The sequence below is a fragment of the Carcharhinus amblyrhynchos genome, chromosome 1, assembly GCF_965287045.1.
Source record: "Carcharhinus amblyrhynchos chromosome 1, sCarAmb.v2.hapA, whole genome shotgun sequence".
Classification (NCBI taxonomy): Eukaryota; Metazoa; Chordata; class Chondrichthyes; order Carcharhiniformes; family Carcharhinidae; genus Carcharhinus; species Carcharhinus amblyrhynchos.
This window is the reverse complement of record NC_137324.1, coordinates 46,277,025-46,290,994: the sequence shown is the minus strand read 5'-3', so window position 1 is coordinate 46,290,994 and position 13,970 is coordinate 46,277,025. Positions and strand designations below refer to the sequence as shown.

The 13,970-nt window shown below is 40.5% G+C and overlaps 1 protein-coding gene across 5 annotated transcripts in view; it reads right to left on the bottom strand.

The window, feature by feature from the left end:
• cntfr (ciliary neurotrophic factor receptor) overlaps nt 1–13,970 on the bottom strand; it is a 403,342-nt gene that overhangs the window by 301,158 nt on the left and 88,214 nt on the right. Inside the window, exon 1 of one of the 5 annotated variants that reach the window (XM_080217569.1) lies at nt 3,955–4,027. The exons of 3 other annotated variants lie outside the window; for them this stretch is intronic. The gene's annotated coding sequence lies outside the window, so the exon portion shown is untranslated. Of the gene's footprint in view, nt 1–3,954; nt 4,028–13,970 lie in introns of those variants that run through there. One more of the 5 variants, XM_080217650.1, reaches the window with a different exon arrangement.

Here is a 13,970-nt window from a genome sequence, read left to right as displayed (position 1 = left end):
TGATGGTGCAGCTATGAAGGGGCTATTTATCTTCAAAGTTATGATTAGTTTTTTTTAACTAAATATTTATTTTGAGAATTCATGAGAATTTCAGATTTCCCAATCTTTTCATCAGGCTCAAGCATTCTTTTCTGTCATTTAAAGTTCTTTCACAGGATGTGAGTATCACTGAGTAGGTTAGCATTTGTTGTCTATCCCCAATTGTCTTTACTGGGTGAGAGAGCATGGAGAGGTAAAGGGGTATGAGTGAGTGGGCATAGGGTGGGGGTTAGAAAGCCTCACTGACCTACTGAACTAATGGCCCAGCAAACAGAGGGTGGACTTTCTAACCTGGTCTTGGCATCATCCCATCTCCATTTTGGGAGGCATCAGTTCCAACTTCAGCCTGTTGTCTTCTCTTGGGGGGTGGGGGGGGGGGCACAGCCACTCATTAAGCAGAATCACAAACCTGCTTGTTCTGAATTGCATGTTCTTCTGGCAGACCACAATGTGACACTGAAGCAATCCGTTAGCTCACCATCCCCTCTATTGGATGGATGGAGGAGATAAAAGAGGGAAAAGAATGAAAAAGAAAGCCATAGCATGATTGCTTATGAACTCTGAATTTACTAAAGAAAACGCCTGCTTATCTTTGTAAAGTGGAGAGCAACTAACCGAGACATCTCAATGACCTAATCAGCATTGGGAAGAACAAACTATGTCTGACAGAGTTAGTGGGCATTAAGTTACATGGCACAGTGGAAAATAACACAAATATTTTGTGAGATATTATCTATGTTAATTTTAAAACACGTTAATAATGAGTTGAAAACAATTATTTTCACCTCGCCTGGCCTTGGATTGCTCCTTAATTGGCCAATTAACTAACCACTTACGAGTCATCTGAAAGCAGTTAACGGATTCCATTTGGATTGTGCAAGGAGTTGTCTCAACATTTGGATGCTTGCCCTTCAGCTGCATTTACCCATCAATTCTATAACTTGATCAGTTTGCAACTTCATTTACTCTCATCATCCCCAGGGCATTGCTGCGATTCCTCCACCAATCTATTTTCATTTTAATTATTGTTTTCTGCTGCTTTGACAAGCAGAAGGAAATTTATAAAATAACAATGGTCTATTAGTTTGCTGACTATTGGAGGCTGAACCTGCATTTTGTCTCTTGGATCTAAAAGGTAGACACAAACACAATCTCTTCCCTTCCGTGGTATCCCCCAATTGCTCTCCATTCCCTTCCATATAAAATCGTCACAAAATTAACCATAATACCATGTATGATTATGGAATTTTAATATAGCAGAAAACAAATGTCATCTCTGAAGAGCATCAGCTGATTCTGTCCAGATGCACTCTTGACTGTTTGAAACTTGAGTGCATTAAAATCAGAGGCTATTATATTCAGAATTTTTTAAACTGTAAAGGCTTCCCTTCATGACAACTTAAGGTTTGTAATGTTACGGCTGCTTGCCTGGTCATTCTCTCTCTCTCTCTCGCCTTCACCGTCACTGGAGTGTGGCAACATCCATATATGTTAGATCAGCACTGGCACAGACCTAGGGAGCTGTTTGCCCAGCCAGCCTTTTCTGGCTAGAAGAGAGTGATAAAGTGATTGCAAACTTAAAAGCTTTTAAGCAGCATTAGCCAGATCCTTCAGCTTGAATCAACATCGAGGTGAAATTCCAGTCTCCACCCCCCACCCCCCAACTCCATCCAATTCATTCTCCAAGAACCTCTCTCCTAACTGATCAGCATCATAAGATTTAAAAAAAAATCAGTAATATATATATAGTTAAACACAGCTTCGTTTGATGCAAATTGCGAAAACCACATTTGCATGCTACTTCAATATGCTGAAAGTGGGATCTAATATCATTTGAGGAAACTTCAAATAAAAGGTCAAGGTACAAGGTAGGAGTGTCATTAGACAGCAAATGATGCTGCAACATTTTGTATCTGATGCACACAAGAATAGGGCATCATCGCCGGGTTCTGCAGGTCCATTTTCTACAATAGCTCTCTCTACACGTTCACATTCTATTCCACAACATGCCTTTGGAAGCTGTGCCGAGCAAGTATCACGGTGAGAAGTTCCTGAGTTCACGCTTGGAGAGCATTTGCATTGTGCCAGGGACTGAAGCCACAGAAGATTAGGATCCTAGATAATTACAGCAAGGAAACGAAGACTCTCACAACATCACATGCAGCTTTTGGACAAAAGCTTTTTCCTTTCATCATATTCTAACAAAAAAAACGCACACCACTTTCTTTTGAAAGAATAATAACTGCAATAAATCATAAAATTGAACCGCAGCCACAATTATTATTCATTGGTGTTAAAAATGTTTGGTGATATATTTTTCGCTGCAATCCACCTTGCAACTCATTTTTGGAGCACTTCCACTCCAAGCTACCCTTTTTCAGCCGTGCAAACAGGGCTGCCTCACACAGTTCCCCATTGACACATCCAGAGAAAACCTCCGTCTTTCCCACTTCTCACAACAACCTTCTTGTTAACCTTCATGTTGCAGCCAGTTGCAAAATAATTGCGCTTATAAACTGCTCAAATAATTCGCGTCACAGAGGAAGAGAGAGGATTTCAGACAAACCTTGCCAGGGATCAAACTTAATATAACGTTAGTATAAAGTCTCAGTATCAAAGTGAGACACGTGAAAGAGTCGATACCAACGTATATATGCCACAGATATTTTACAGACACATGGCACGATTAAACTGTCCACAAGTAACAAGCTGAATAAAAATGGGACACGTTCTCACTCACTTATACTGCATAAAAGATTAAATATTCATTCATCGCCTACCCCGAGGGCCATTTTTTTTTTGTTGCTTTCCAAATAGATGCTATGATCCTGGTAAACAATAACATTTTTTCTTGTAAACACCTGCCGGTACAGGCGATTATAGTGAATTTGTGAGAGGAGTGACTCATACATCATGTCATCCCATCACAGCGCTCATTAAAAATATAGCACAGAATAAGATTACCTGTAGATATTTTCCACAGAACAATTGAAAAAATGGGTTGTCATCCCTATTAAATGGTAACACTGCAGCGTCCGGGAAGGCCACTTGACTTTACCGGAAAATTAATAAAGGTCAGTCCAAAGGGACAGACAGTTCCTGAAGCCTCTCCATCTCAAATGTACGGAGTCCCAGTTTCAACACTTAGCCTTCAGTCCACCCACTCCTGACTCTAAAAGCATCATGTTTGGAGAAATAAAGAAAACAGGATACTCTAAAGCTGCTGGCAGCTGGATTTAAAAAAAAATCCCCTTCAGCCTGCATTTATATTTGCTTGGAAGCTTTTTCTTCGAACTGACTAACGGTCGTGTCCTGCTAATAAACGGCGTTGGGAGATTAGCAATTAGCAGCTAGCAGTGATAAGCTAAACAGTCCCTTGATCTGAAGGTTTTTGGAAGTAATAGAGCACTAGCAGGGGGAAAAAAAAGAGGAAAAAGCAAGAGGATTTCCGCTAAATCTAATCAATCAGGAATGCATAATAGCTTCCATGCAGAACTGCTGACACTGGGTCACCAGCTTCTGTGACCCCTAAACACAAGACCAGCACTACAAAAAAAGATGAGAGAATCCGAGCTAATTGTCTAGCAGTGCAGTGCTTTCTTCACTTTTCACCCAGCAGTACAGCTTCAACCACACCCGCACATTTCATGACAATCCAGTGAACATCTTTCATCCTCATTATTTCAATTTATCGCTTGGCTTTTTTTCCCACTAAACTCCCTCTACCTTCTCAGCAAACGCATAGGCAAAGCAGAAGATAGAAATGCATTAATTTAAATACTGTACTAAGACAACATTGTATAATTGTAAAATATAATGCACAGCACCAATAAAGGAGACTATATATAAATATATATATATCTAATATATATATCAGCAGCACATTCAAGCCTGTTGTCATTTTATCTCACTTACTGAAAACGCTCTCACAGTAGCACCTCTCAGCAGAAGAGAAAGTTGCCAGTGTTGCCAGATTATTGCTACTTTGCCACCAGCTGCTCTGCACTGGATGCAGATTAAAGCACTTTTAAACTCCAGAGCCTCACCATGTGACCAGGCAGTCATTTGTGATGGGCAGAATAAATTATCAGGCGAGCCTTGCACCCCCTAGCCAATGTTTGGGGAAGTGTAGCTTTCTCACTCGTGTCTGCCAAACCTCCTAGAGCACAGTCTCCAGTCAAGCAAAGGAAGATTAAATATATTTTACGTACACATATTACAAATATGTATCTGCTTTTCCAATATTGACTTTTTTTTTGTTAGGAAACGTAATGTGGGGGGGGGGATGTTGACAGTGGGTGAGGTTGGTGGTGTTGGAAGTTTAATTGATTGGGGAAGTCTTAAGTTTATTTCTTTGTGTGTGTTTATTTCTCGCTTTAACCCTCTCTGCTTGGAATGCAAGCTCCGAGCCGCTTTCTAAAGCACAGCAGCTAAACACACAGTACACATTAACAAATCAATACAAACAAAGGTCCTTGAGTCTCTGCATAAAACATGAGGCTCTTCTGAGGCTCTTTATCCTAATTGAGCTCTGATCCTGCCACCTCATTCAGAATGCACTATCTGATGCCTCAGCTGACAAGCATGGGGAGATTATATATATGCATACACATATATATAAATATATATATATACGTGCCAGAAATATGGAAATGATATCAATTTTTCGATGACTGCTCCATTTTTCCCCGCACAGCTGCTGCATTCATTTACTCAAAATAATGTAGAGTGCTGTTTATTTGAACTGTCTTAAAATTTGACATTCCTTTAAACATCTTTGTCCCGTGGCTCTCTGACCGACTTTCCTCGCAGAGTTTAGCACACATGTAACCATCAGCAATGGAATTATCAGAAAAGTTAGGCGTTAGTTTGATGCGATGTGGTCTGGCCCCCAAGAACAGATTCAAAGAAAAGCCAAGTCAACTTCGTGGATACTGTTAAGCACTACAAAGATGTTCCAGTGTCCTGAAACGCTTGACAGATCCTTTATTTTACCCTTTCTTCTTTTCTCTTCTCCCTTTGTTTCATTTTCTCAACTGCTCTTTTCAACGTTACTGGAGGTCTGCTTAATCCTTCGTCTATACGTTTCTCTAAAAACTCAATAAAACTGGTGTGAAGTACCTGGATGGGTCACAGATAAAATTGGTTCCTATCTGCTGGAGTTGCTATTTGTGATGGTTGTAGGAAGAATTTTGCCCTGGAATACTATTACCATTGGGAGTTTTGTCAGTGTCAGTAACGTTTTCCGTAGGATATCTGAAAACAGCACCCGATTAGAATCTTTCTCTGACCCACTCTTGCTGCATTGGAATCTGATAAATGTACAGCCATTTTGCCAAGAAATGCTATGCTTGGCTGGGGATTTTTAATCTTCAGAATGAAACAGCCAATTTGCAAATCTTTATGCTGCATTTAATCATTCACTCAACTATTCAATCTAAACAGTAATAGCAGAAAACACTTAAGAAATCGTATTTCACACAAAAGTGATTAGGCTTCTAAAAGCATACTTGAAGTTTGGCAGCATTTTGTGTATTTAATGTGCTGATCATTAAAGAAAATCTCTAAGCTAAATTACTAACAGGAGAACTATTAAAACTCAAACATGTAATTGATGCTGAGAGCGGCAACAGGGTTATGCCGCTGCCAGACTTTGCAAAATACATCAAGAGATGAAGTGGTTGAGGGTCGGGGGGGGGGGGGCGGTGGGGGGACAGGGTCTGCCTGTTCTGATACAAATCTCTCATGTTATCTGCCCCACTTTGCACATGCCTGTGTTCACACACTTTTTGCACCTCTGGTATATTTCCCCATCGTAATGGCATTGCTCATAGAACATCGTAAACAAAATGTAATAAATGTAAGAATTTCATTGATTGATAATTACCTAGTAGGTAACTGAGCCATACAGAATAGTGAAGTCCGAAGTATTATGGCAAGCATGTACTGAGTTACCCAACTTCGATTTTTTTTAAATGCACATACGCAGTTCGGACATCACTTGCTCGGCCAGCATTCGTTGTCCCACCCTAATTGCACCGGAGAAGGTGGTGGTGAGCTGACCTCTTGAACTGCTGCAGTTCCTGCAGCTTAGGTGCATGCACAGTGCCGTTAGGGAGGTATCTCCATACTTTCAGCCCAGCAACAGGGAGGAATGGCAATTTATTTCCAAGTCAAGATGATGAGGGACTTGAAGGGGAACTTCCAGGTGGAGGTGTTCCCATATGTCTGCTGCCCTTGTCCATCTAGATGGGAGCAGCCATGGGTTTGGAAGGTGCTGCTTAAGGAAACTTGGTGAGATCCTGCAGTGCGTTTTGTAGATGGTACACACTGCTGCTATTGTTTGCTGGTGTGGATGAAGGTGCGAGGCGACAGGAATGGAAATGTGACAGTTGACCTCATCACTTTTGCACTAAGGACAAGAAAAATGTAATTCTGCTTTTGATCGTGACTTCTCGCACCATGCTGCAAAGTGCAGGTATATGAATATTGAGGTGCGGGCAATGTTTGGTATACCTATGACACATCCCATGGCCAAATAGTCCCTTGATGCAGTTTAGTCTGATGCTTAAGACTAGACAAGATTTTTAAATTACTGGAGAAAAGTTATTCTACCTTGATTAACTGTTCTCACATGATTGTGGATGAAAAGGGAATAAAATGAATAGGGAAAAGAGACTTTCCAGTCCTGTGTGGTTTCAATTGTATTATGAGGTCTTTGTTTTTCTATGATTTCAATGGATTCCCAATGTGTTCTAATCCAGGTCTTAGTCACACTTCCTTCAGTTTGTAGCTAGAGTACACACAGCAGTTAGCAACTAAACTAATAGAAAATAAGTTCAAACACTTGAACTTTTAATAATTAGATGTGAATCTGATTTTCTTTAAATTTTCCCATTTCCACTTCAAGACATTAATTCCAGATGCAAATCACACCCCCGTGCCCATTCTGCAAATATAGTAGAAAATAGCTTCAGGCTACTAAACGACGAAGGGCATTGTGTGGTTCAATATTGCCCTCAGCCAATGACAACATATACCCACGACTGGTGTCACCAAATAGATGATGGAGAGCAGAACTTGCATTGTCTATCCCCAGCTCTTGGGGCATTAGAACCCCAACACTGCCTTGGTTGAGATCAGAAGGCATGCCACAGATGTGGCATCAAAGTTGGGGCCTTATGGTCTGTGGCACAGTATCACACCAAACTAAGGCTAGCTAAAGCAGTCAGGATTTAAAATCACTGATAGGACCATCTGGTTTAAAACATTATGGTTTATTTAACATTGTTGCTTTATCTGGTGTCAGCAAGATTCTAAGTTTCTCAATAAGAAAACATATCAGGGCTGTGGTGACTGCGGAGGTAGGTAGAGATGGGGTGGTTGAGGGTTGGGGGGACAGGGTCTGCCTGTTCTGATACTTGCACAATATACCAAGGACCATGAGTGGATCCTGGTACAGATTGATCAATGTGGAGGAAGAATCTTGCTGTGCTCCCAATTTGAAACTGCTATGCTCTTACTGTGGTGATTCCAGATGAAAGCCGAGACTTTTCCTGTGTGTGGTTAAATCCCTTATGGAATCTGCATAAAGGAACTACTCCTGGTGCGTTGTAAACTTCAAATAATGTATGGGTGACTGTTCTCAGTAAGCCACCACACCTTTAATATGTGCTGGTAAAACAGCACTAGTTCAGCTCTAGGCAGGTTAAACCACTGTACAATGATGAGAGAGAAACATGCACATGTGGTTCCGATAATGCCTGACTCTGTCCTAGATATATACTCCATAGGAAAACAATTGTTTGACAGCCTGATTGTTTCTCAGCCAAATTGGTATATATGGGTTGGCACTGGAATTCTCCTGGATCAGTATTATTCCTGTATTTGATGTCAGCAATATGTATCTTTCATCAGTGATAGGCGGTATGGTCCCATTGTCTGGGAGATTGGTTCAAATGCAAATATAGAATTCAAGTATTGTAGACTTTCCATGCCGTACGAATTAGGAATGTCCCAGGACCAAATCTTGGTCCATGTTAAATCAATTGATTCCAACAGGAGGCCCAAGGCCAGGGCACATAATCTGGGCTGATGCTCAGATACAGTACTGAAGAAGTACTGCTGCAACGTTGAAGGTGCCTTCTCTTGAATGAGATCTTAAACTTAATCTTGGTCTACCCTCTCAGTCTGATGTAAAGGATCCCATGGCAACATTTGAAGAAGAGCAGAAAAATTCTTCCTTGTGTCTTGGCCAATATTTATCCATCAGTCAACATTACTAAAACAGAATATCTGGTCATTACCACACATTGCTGGGTTACAAAGTGGCTGCCATGGGTCCAAACTGCAATATTAGCTGCACTTCAAAATAACTTCAATGGCTGAAAAATCACTTTGGGACATTCTGCACTTGTGAAAAATGTTATATAGAAGCAAACTCTCTCTCCCTAAATGGAATGGATGCTACATTTGACTTCAGCATCTTCAGCTGCAGAGGAGAAACATGAACTAGAACTATGGCTTACCCTTATAGCTATGCAACCCCTTCTGGAGGTTATAATGTGCAAACACTGAGTGAGGATAGGGATAGACTCAGTTAAATTGTTTCCAATGGTCAAATAATCTGTCAATATTTACAGTCTAACCTCACAAGTGCAGATTGGCTGCTTGAGTGAGTGACATGGGAAGAAACAGACAGGAAGAAAGAGCAAAAATTATTGGGAAGAAACAAAAAGATGAAGATAATAAGGGATGATGGAAGTATGCCAGAGAGTAATAGAGAAAATTTCTACAATCCAGTAATTGAGCAGAGTTGGTTGTGTAGTTGTAATATAGATGGATTGGGAATCTGGAGACTTCAGGGACATAAGTTCAATTCCCATCATGGCAAATGAGGAATTTAAATTCAATTAATTAATAAGCCAGGAGTAAAATATTAGTCTCAGTAATAATAACTATAAAACTACTGGATTGTAATAAAAAAGATTTCTGGTTCACTCACATTCTTAAGGGAAGTCAATCTGCCGTCCTGACCCAGTCTGGCCTATGTATGACCCCCCATACAGACCACAGTAATGTGGTTGACTCTGAGCTCTCCTCTGAACTGGCCTAGCAAAACAATCAGTTGTACTAAGCTGCTACAGAAAAGTTACGGATCAAGAAGATGGCCAATCACTGCCCTCTCAAGGGCAATTAAAGATGGGGAATAAACGCTGGCCTTGCCAGTGACTCTCATTTTGAGAAAGAATTTTAAATATTGAGAGTTAGGTTGTTGAGCTTATGCCAATCATTTTCAAAGGCTGGCTCAATGGTACAAATTAACAGCTTTAATCCACTATCTGTATGTGCAAGGCAAGTGACATACAGACCCCAACTCAATGTTTTGGTACACGCATAACATGTATTTTACCAGTTTTTCATGCAAGCATAAAAACATCAAAAATGCACTATTCTTGATGAGATATTGTACTAACTATACATATCCCGCTCATGATAAAATGTGCAGTCATAGAAAGGAATATAGATGAGTTTTTATGAATGTCGTTGATGTTGTTTTTGTGTGGTTTCATTCATTGGAGACTAAAGAACAAGGTAACTGAACTTAGAGAGAGTGCTTATTCACTCATAATTATAAGCAGGAGGTTATGGAATGTCCTCAGACACCAACGATGAAAAGATCTAGTGAGAGAACCTAGCAATTTGTATACAATTAGCATTAGATTATTTATGCCAAAAATAGGTTGTAACCACTGGCAAATGCAGAGAAATCATGGTCGGCCTCTCTGGTCTTTAATTGAACCAATACTTTAGCAGCATTGCTTATTGTACGTCAGACCTTATTTTACCCAATAGTCTGCTTTTTGTGTGTCTAATCTCCCTCTATTTCACCAAGTCATTATTCTTCATTTATAATTCTAAGTGGGTAAGTGCAGCAAATTATTTGATCTTTAAAGTTGACCCCCATCCTGCACACAAATGAAGCCCACAATACATGACAGCTGAAAGTTAAAAGTTTATTTATTATTGTCACAAGTAGGCTTACATTATCACTACAATAAAGTTACTGTGAAAATCCCCTAGTCACCACGCTCTGATGCCTGTTTGGGTACACTGAGGGAGAATTTAGCATAGTCAATGCACTTAACCAGCATATTTTTCAGACTATGGGAGGAAGCCAGAGCACCCGGAGGAAACCCACGCAGACACAAGGAGAACGTGCAAACTCCACACAGACAGTAACTCAAGCCGGGAATCGAACCCAGGTCCCTGACAATGTGAGACAGCAGTGCTAACCACTATGCCACCGTGTTGCCAGCAGTTGAAGGCACTGCTATTGTTCATGAAGCAGAGAATAGAATGGAAAGAGTGGAGGATTCACACTGGCACAGAGGATGTCACCGCTCAATATCTGAAACCAAATGAGTGCTACGTAATGGAGTTGAAACACAGGAGAGAAATAATGGAGGAAAAGAGAAAGTTCAACCCTTCCAAACATTATGGAGAGGTTAAGGTAAAAGAGGAGAGTTAGTATAGCAAAAGGTATGGTTGTTGATTTTGACCAAAACATTCTTAGTGTTATCAACATGACCTAAACTGAACTGAACGCAGAGTAATGGTGAGCTTAGAGAACTAAGTGGTAATAAAGGTGACTGACGAAAGGGAACTTGTTGAAGAGGATGGAGGGTTTGAGCATGATGTTTTTGAGAGGATGTGAGGATGGAAGTTTTGAAGGGTGTCCTGATGAAAAATACTCACAGACAATGCCAGCAAGCTTTGGGATAAGTGTGAGTATGCATGGGGTCATGAGTTTAGATGGGATGCGAACAGAGGAAAGATTTCATAGTTAAGCTAAGTCTGAAGGGTGTTATGGTTATGGAGAATGATACTACTTACAGTAATCCAGCTAGATCTCAGAGCAGGTTCCAATGATAGTCATTTACTGGTAGTGACAGCAGTGGCAGTCTGTGAGATAATCAGTGGGCACAGGGATAATGAAGAAGGAAGCAAAGGAAGTATTGACTAAGTCCCTGGATTGAGGCAAACATGTAGTAGCTGTAAAAGCTAGAGAAGATAAAAATTGGCAGACTGAGTGGGTGGTGCTAAGAGAGAGATGGAGGTTATTTCTTTCCATGGTCAAAGGGGTCTGGTTAAATTGTACACACACACACATGAACAGATGTGACTGGAGAGTGTTCAGGAGTTGGAACTGGCTGATTTTCACCCTCCCAAGGAGTGCTAAAGCCATTTGAAGGTGGAAAAAGAATATAGATAGTGAGACAGAGCAGTAAGTGATGAGAAGTAACTTTGTTAGTGATTTAAACATCAGAGATACCAAGGCTTTGAGTGTGTATAACATAGGTATCTGGCTGTGAACGTAATGAGTAGGTGAAGTTGAATGAATGATAGCCGGACAATCAGTGAACAATCAGTGGAAAGGACTCCAAGGAAACTCGGATGAGTGTTTACTATTCTCTAGAGAAAAATCTGGAGTAAAATTTTCAGTTGGTATTTTCTTCCCGGAGTAAAGACAATGATTGTAACACCCAGCTCAAACCACATCTGAACTGGCCTAAATCGACGCTTACTAGGATAGAATCTTCGATATTCTGTGGGATGGTATTATTCCATTATTACTCCATTACTGCTGTTTGTGGGAGAATGCTTTACATTAATTTGTTGCTGTGTTTCTTGTATTGTAAGAGTGGCTACAGTTCAATAATAGTTACTTAGCTACAACGTGCAGTGGGACATCCCTTGGAGATGAAAGGCACCATATAAATGCAAGCTCATTCTCTCTTCTTTCTCTATGCCTCCACTAAAATTGAACAATGCCTATCCACCAAGTCATTTGGGAGCCTTATTCCAATCGTCCTTTCCTGCTAATTGTTTAAACAATCAGCAATATTTTGTTGCATCTCTTTTAATGGAGAAATGAGCCAGTTGCTCTGCACTGTACGTTTACTCACATGCTAATTCACTAGTGTATTCTCTTTCATCACTATTGTGAGTGAAAAAAAGGCAGTGACCCATTATATACTTGTACTGACCTTAATGACCAGGGGAAATTCATGTCAAGTCCTCTGGGGAAATAGAGATTGATAATATTTTGCATAAATCTCACCACCAGAGGGCGAAGCAATGCTTTTCCCTCACGCAGTGGATTCTGGGCTGGATAATATCACAGTGACTGTCTGTGCTATAAAATTCAATCACTGTGCTATAAAACTTTCCATAGAATCTGGAGACATTAAAAAAAACTAATAAATATTTGTTTTGCTTATAAGCCAAAATTCTGTGGAATTTTTCATAGTGGTGGTACAAAACACAGACCAGCTACGCTGATATTACCCTTCCCAGAATGCACTCTGTGAGAAAGAAGTATAGATATCTAACCTGTTCCCAAAGAGTGCTGATCTCCTGCGCCCCCCCACAACTCCTGCACCACCCACACTCATACACTGGAAAATTAAAACACACATTGTTACAAAGTTCAAAATTTATTCAGAGCACAGAATTAAATGGTTAATATTCAAATTTAAAACTTGATTTGCTCTCCCATGTGACATAAACATTTCATTTCTATATAATTGACTAAAATGGTCTTTGGTTTTATACAATGCATTGATTTTCTTAACTTTGTCTTAACTTGCCCTCCCCACCTATGCATGAACACAATTCACCACTGTCAGATGCAAATATGTAGGGCAATTTGATGCTGGTTGAATTCTGATCTTAAGTCGGTCTGCCTGCCTGAAAGATCTCAGACACAGAATAGCCAAACTCATGACCTCTCCACACCTTACTTTCTAAATTCTTAAGGATTTATTTATTAGTGTCACATGTGGGCTTACGTTAACACTGCAATGAAGTTACTGTGAAAATCCCCTAGTTGCCATACTCTAGTGTCTGTTTGGGTACACTGAGGGAGAATTTAGCATGGCCAATGCACCTAACCAGCATTTCTTTCAGATTGTGGGAGCACTGGAGGAAACCCATGCAGATATGGGAAGAATGTGCAGGCTCCACATAGACAGTAACCCAAGCCAGGTATTGAACCCAGATCCCTGGCACTGTGAGGCAGCAGTGCTAACCACTGTGCCACCGTGCTGCCCCAACTTTAACAAAAAAACTTTAAACTTAAGCTTTAAAATTTATGCCTTCATAGGGAAACACTTTTCTCAAGTGTTGGGTGAGTGTGAATTATCACACACTTACGTTATATATTTGCAACACTTTCTCTCTTGGTTAAATTGAATGACATGTTCTGAGATACCTTATACCCATTAATGGCGAGCAGAAACAAAATACTTCACATTGCACATGCAACTGGCTTTAAGTCAAAGCAAGGCTGACTGGATGATATTTGTTCTGCTGGCTTTTACTGTCCAATCATAGAACCATAGGCTTCCTACAGTGCAGTAAGAGGCCATCAGGCCCACTGACTCCCTGAATGACAATCCCATCTAGGCCCTTCTCTCTGCCCTATCTGTGTGCATTTACCATGGCTAATCCACCCACAAAAAACAAAAAAAAGTACAGCACAGGAACAGGCCCTATGGCCTCCAAGTCCATGCCGATCATGATGTCCTAACATGCTTGGAGTGCAGAAGGGCCTGTTCCTCTAACTCATCAACACCCACTATTGACTTCCTGTCTGTTACTATTGACCAGAAACTGAAATGGATTAGCCATATAAAGAAAGCTACAAGAACAGGTCAAAGAATACCTGTGCCAAGTAGCTCATCTCACTTCCTAAAGCCTATCTACAATTTACAAGGCACAGTTAGGAAAGATGAAATATTCTCCACTTGCCTGGTTGAGTGCAGCTCCAACAAAGTCATCCAGGGCAGAACAGCCTGTTCAATTGATATCTCTTTAACAAACATTCACTCCCTCCACCCCTGACACACAGAATAACAGTGTGTACC